Below are 6,742 nucleotides of genomic sequence, written 5' to 3' on the forward strand. Positions count from 1 at the left end.
TTATAGACCGAATTGGACCATACTTGGCGCAGTTGTTAAGAGTCATAATAGAACACTTTACGTAAAATTTCAGTCAAATCGGATGAAAATCGCGACTTGTAAGGTCAAAAGAAGTCAAATCGGGAGATCGGTTTATATGGGAGCTATATCATGTTCTTGAACGATTTGAATCGTACAAGGCACAGTTGTTGGGAGTCATGACAAAACACCATGTACAAAGTTTCAGCCAAATCGGATGAAAAATACGGCTTTAAGGGGCTTAAGAAGTCAAATCGGGAGATTGGTTTATATGGGATCTATATCAGGTTATACACAGATTTAAACAGCACCGCACAAAGATATTGGAAGTCATAAGCAAAAACTATGTGCAAAATTTCAGCCAAATCGGACAAAAATTGCGGCTTCCAGGGCCTCAGTAAGTCAAATCGGGAGATCGGTTTTTTATGGGAGCTATATCAGGTTATAGACCGATTCGGACCGTACTTGGCTTAGTTGTTGCAAGTCATAACTGAACACTATGCGCAAATTTGTAGCTAAATCGGACAAAAATTGTGGCTTTTCGGGGCTCAGGAAGTCAAATCGGGAGATCGGTTTATATGGGAGCTATATCCAAATCTGAACCGATATGGCCCATTTGCAATCCCCATCGATCTACATCAATATAAAATATCTGTGCAAAATTTCAATCAGCTAGCTTTACGCGTGCGACCACTATAGAAATTTCGACAGACTGACGGACCGTCGCACATGGCAAGTTCGAAACAGAATTTCGAGACGATGAAGAATTTATACACTTTAAGGGTTCCTAGATCAATATTTCGAGGTGTTACAAACGGAATGACTAGATTAGTATACCCCCATCCTATGGTGGTGGGTATAAAAAGAAAATCTTAAGTTAGGAATTCCGTTATATTTACAAAATTCTGGATTGTTTTCCATACCACTCCCCTAAGTAGGTTCATGTCTGGTACTGTGTCCCCACTTAATTACCGATGTCTTGTAGCAGCGAAAGTCGGGCAATGATATGGGAAATTTTCTATGCCATTTCCCTGCTTTCGAGGCTAAAAGACACTTGCACTTGGGTACCGACATTTGTTTGTAACATCCAGAAGGAAAAGAGCTAGACCCATTGATAACTATACCAATTGATTCAGGATCACTTTCTGATCCAATTAGCTTTTTTTATGACTCTCGACATTACTGATGAACTTCATAGAAATCAGTTCAGATTTAGATATAGCTTCCATAAGCATGTATATATCGACCAATTTTCACTTCAAGAACAACTGCAAGCACATTTTTTTTGCCAATCTTCCCAAAAATTTTCACAACTTTCGCAGAATATCCAAGGAGTTTGTTCAACATCTGTTCAGATTTAGATAAAGCAGCCATATATGTGTTCGTCCGATTTTGAGTAATATTCCAATATTATGGTCATTTGTTAACATATCCTTTCAAAATTTGGATTGTCTTCTAACCACCTCTCTGGAGGCTCAAAAAGTCAAGATCTCAGATCGGTTTATATGACAGCTATATCAGGTTATGAATCGATTTAGGCCATACTCAGCACAGTTGTTGGAAGTCATAATAAAGCATCTCATGCAAAATGTCAGCTAAATCGGATAAGAATTGTGCCCACTAGTGGCTCAAGAAGTCAAAATCCAAGATCCGTTGATATGACAGTTATATCAAAACATGGACCGATATAGCTCATTTATAATCTCAATCGACCTGCACAAATACGAAGTAGTTGTGCAAAATTTCAAGCGGCTAGCTGTACTCCTTTGAAAGTTATCGTGCTTCGACAGACAGACTGACATGGCTAGATCGACTTAAAATGTCAAGGCCCAAAAAGTAATTGCGGATTTTTCATATAGTCGGCGTTGACAAATTTTTTCACAGCTTGTGACTCTGTAATTGCATTCTTTCTTCCGTCAGTTATCAGCTGTTACTTTTAGCTTGCTTTAGAAAAAAGTGTAAAAAAAGTATATTTGATTAAAGTTCATTCTAATTTTTACTAAAAATGCATTTACTTTCTTTTAAAAAAATCCGCAATTACTTTTTGGGCAACCCAATATATACTTTATGGGGTCTTAGACGCATATTTTGAGGTGTTACAAACAGAATGACGAAATTAGTATACCCCCCATCCTATGGAGGAGAGTATACCAAAGACATCTGACACGAAGTTCAGACTTCGTTCAGAATTCCTTCAGAACTGTCAAAATAAAAATTCCTCCAGAATTTCGAACAAACTTCGGCACGAACTCGGTAAGATCTTGGCAGAAGGCTTCAGAGTTGGTTTAGACTTGTATGACATTGGACATTTGTCATGCTGGTTGCCGAGAATTACAAATTCAACAAATCGCTGTACTGAATTCATTGGTCTACGTACAAATTCGGAAGAGGAATACCAAGGAACGGTTCTGAGTGAGCCCAATCTTGATTTCTCATATAGGGTAGATGCCTTTATCATCCGGTACCATATGCCACGAACTTCACATTTTTGTATGGCACTCAAACAATAATACAAAACGAGTAAGGAAAGGCAAAGTCGGGCGGAGCCGTCACACTCAGGCAAATTTGTTATTAAAATCAGCATAAATGTTTGCTAAAACAGCAGTTTTTCTCTGCTGAAAATTAGGAAAGCAGAAATTACTGCTGTTTCAGCAAACATAGAGCTGCTGTACTAGCAAACATTTCGGTCAGCTAAATCAGCAAACAAAATCTGCTGTTTTAAGTACAAAAATTAGCTGAAAAAAAGTATCTTAGACAATTTTTTTTCGAAATTTTGTTGGAAGACATGTTTTTAATTTGTGGCATATTACTGTTAAGAAGCGGCCTGATCTATCCATTGGGGTACTTTTCGAAATTTGGTTGAGCCAGCTTCCATCTTTATACCCACCACCGAAGGAAAGGGGTATATACGTTTTGATATTGCGTCTGCAACACATCGAAATATCCATTTCGACTCTAGATCGTCGTAAAATTCAAAGACGATAAGGCCATGTCTGTCCGTCCGCCTGTCTGTTGAGATATTGAGCTAAAACTTGGCACAGATTATTTTTGTGTCCATAAGCAAGTTAAGTTCGAAGATGGGCTATATCGGACTATATCTTGATATAGCCCCCATATAGACCGATCCGCTGATTTAGGGTCTTAAGTCCATAAAAGCCACATTTATCATCCGATTTTGATGAAATTTAGGACAAGGAGTTGTGTTAGGCGCTTTGACATCCCTCTTCAATTTAGCCTAGATCGGTCCAGATTTGGATATAGCTGCCATATAGACCGATCTCTCGATTTAAGGTCTTGGGCCCATAAAAGCCACATTTATTATCCGATGTCGCCGAAATTTAGGAAAGTGAGTTGCCTTAGGCCCTTCAACATACTTCTGCAATATGGCCCAGATCGGTCTAGATTTGGATATAGCTGTCAAATAGACCGATCTCTCGATTTAAGGTTTTGACCCCATAAAAGGCGCATTTATTGTCCGATGTCGCCGAAATTTGGGACAGTGAGTTGTATTAGGCCCTTCGACCTCTTTCTTTAATTTGGCCCAGATTAGTCCAGATTTGGATATAGCTGTCATATAGACAAATCTCTCGATTTAAGGTCTTGGGCCCATAAAAGGCGCATTAATTGTGTGGTTCAGGGTGAGTTTATGAGATGAGTATTCCCCGAAACACTTGACCATAAAACAGATATCAAATTTGAGCCCCTTTTTGCCATAATCGATAAATATGTCCAATGTGAGGGGTATGTAGGGTGGGACGGCCACCCACGCACTTATGCCTGAAAAAATATTATTTGAGCCGCAATTGCAATTGGTTTAGGGGAAGTTTATGGCAAACATGGCCGGTTTGAAGGGAATTTTGGGGGCGGACCCCGAAATAATATCATCATCGTGCAAGACACGGGTCTCGTTCAGATCCAAACTACATTCAAAATCATATGTCTATTCCAACTTGAGGGTAAAAGGTGTACTCTTCTACCAAAGAGTTTTAATTGCTGTCCTATTCTATCCAGATAGAACCAAATATATTTTTTTAATTTCTTTTTTTGTAGGATATGTAAAGGGGGATTGCCCTCTGATACATCCTTTCATTTGAATACAATATATTCTCGATCGTCAAACAAGACATTTTAATGTTGTTTTTATTGGGAGGATAGGGTCGGTCCGCCCGACGCTAAGACCAAAAAGACAATTTATTTGTTTCCTTTAATGTCAAGATATACATGTCCGGCTGAACGGCAGGACGTGACCCAGATACTTGAATTCTTATATCGAACTCTACTGTCATAAACCCCCCAAAATTGTATATCAATTTCGTAAATTGGTGCAAACATCTCTGAGATCTGGCGTTTTTGAAAATTGTGGTGAGGGGAAGGTTCGCCTCCCTTCGAATAACAAAAATGTAGTAACCTATTTTCACGGGAGACTTAAACTCTACCATCTGTGAAAATTTCATGACAATCAACTCAGCCGTTTTTGATTCTATACGGAACAGACAAACAAACTAACAAAAAAAAAAAAAATGAAAGCGTGCTAAGTTCGTCCGATTCGAATCTTGGGAACCCACCACCTTGGATTTTGCTAAAATATGGGAGCCATATCTAGTTATAGGCCGAATTGGACCGTACTTGGCGCAGTTGTTGAGAGTCATAATAGAACATTATGTTTCAGCCAAATCGGATAAAAATCGCTGCTGGTAAGAAGTCAAATCGGGAGATCGGTTTATATGGGAGCTATTTCATGTTAGGAGTATAACGTAACACCATTTACAAAATTATACAAAATAATTACAAACAAGTAAAAAGGCGTTAAGTTCGGCCGGGCCGAACTTTGGATACCCACCACCTCGGGTATATATGTAAACCACCTTTCATCAAAATTCGGTGAAAATTTCATACCTTATACTCATATACCTCATACCAATCTGAACTATATACGACACGGATGTCGAAAAGCCGAAAATTAGTCGCTGTGTCAAATTTCAGTGAAATCGGATTATAAATGCGCCTTTTATGGGGCCAAGACTTTAAATCGAGATATCGGTCTACATGGCAGCTATATCCAAATCTGAACCGATTTGGGTCAAGTTGCATAAACATGTCGAAAAGCCTAACACAAAGCACTGTCCCAAATTTCGGCGAAATCGGACAATAAATGCCTCTTTTATGGGCCCTAAACCTTAAATCGAGAGATCGGTCTATATGGCAGCTATATGCAAATCTGGACTGATCTGGGCAAAACTTAAGAAGGACGTCGAAGAGCCTAACCAACCTCACTGTGTCAAATTTCAGCGACATTGGAAAATAAATGCGTCTTTTATGGCCCCAAAACCTAAAACCTAGATATCGGTCTATATGGCAGCTATATCTAAATCTGGACCGATCTGTGCTATATTGCAGAAGTATGTCAAGGGGCTTAACTTAACTCACTGTTCCAAATTTCGACGACATCAGACAATAAATGAGCATTTTATGGGCCCAAAACCATAAATCAAGAAATCGGTCTAAATGGCAGCTATATCTAAATCTGAACCGATCTGGACCAAATTAAGAAATATGTCAAGGGGCCTAACACAACTCACTGTCCCAAATTTCAGCAAAATCGGATAATGAATGTGGCTTTTATGGGCCTTACACCATAAATCGGAGGATCGATCTATATGGCAGCTACATCCAAATCTAGACCGATCTGAGCCAAATTAACGAAGGATGTCGATGGGCCTTACACAATTCACTGTCCCGAATTTCATCAAAATCGGATAATAAATGTGGCTTTTGTGGGCCTAAGACCCTTAACCGGAGGATCGGTCTATATGGCAGCTATATCCAAATCTAAACGGATCTGGACCAATTTAACGAAGGAAGTCGAAGGGCATAAGACAACTCACCGTCCCAAATTTAAGCAAAATCGGATAATAAATGTGGCTTTTATGGGCCTTACACCATAAATCGGAGGATCGGTCTATATGGCAGCTATATCCAAATCTAGACCGATCTGAGCCAAATTGACGAAGGATGTCGAAGGGCCTAACACAACTCACTGCCCCAAATTTCAACAAAATCGGATAATTAATGTGGCTTTTGTGGGCCTAAGACCCTAAATCGGCGGATCGGTCTATATGGGGGCTATATCAAGATATAGTCCGATATAGCCCATCTTCGAACTTAACCTGCTTATGGACAAAAAAAGAATCTGTGCAAAATTTCAGCTCAATATCTCTTTTTTTAAAGACTGTAGCGTGATTTCAACAGACAGACGGACAGACGGACGGACATGTCTAGATCGTCATAGATTTTTACGCTGATCAAGAATATATATACTTTATAGGGTCGGAAATGGATATTTCGATGTGTTGCAAACGGAATGACAAAATGAATATACCCCCATCCTTCGGTGGTGGGTATAAAAATACAAATCGGATGAAAATGGAAGCATCCTGGCGCTCAAGAAGTCGCCGATCGGTTTATATGTGAGCTATATCAGGTTATAGACAGATTTGAACCGTACTTATCACAGTTGTTGGAAGTCATAACAGAACACTATGTGCTAAATTTCAGCCAATCGGACAAAAATTGTGGCTTCCATGGGCTCATGAAGTGAAATTGGGACATCGGTTTATAGGGGAGTTATATCAGGTTATATACCGATTTGAACCGTACTTGGCACAGTTGTTGATAGTCATAACAGAACACTTTGTGCAATATTTCAGCCAAATCGGACAAAAGC

The sequence above is a fragment of the Stomoxys calcitrans genome, chromosome 2 (genome assembly GCF_963082655.1).
Source record: "Stomoxys calcitrans chromosome 2, idStoCalc2.1, whole genome shotgun sequence".
Classification (NCBI taxonomy): domain Eukaryota; kingdom Metazoa; phylum Arthropoda; class Insecta; order Diptera; family Muscidae; genus Stomoxys; species Stomoxys calcitrans.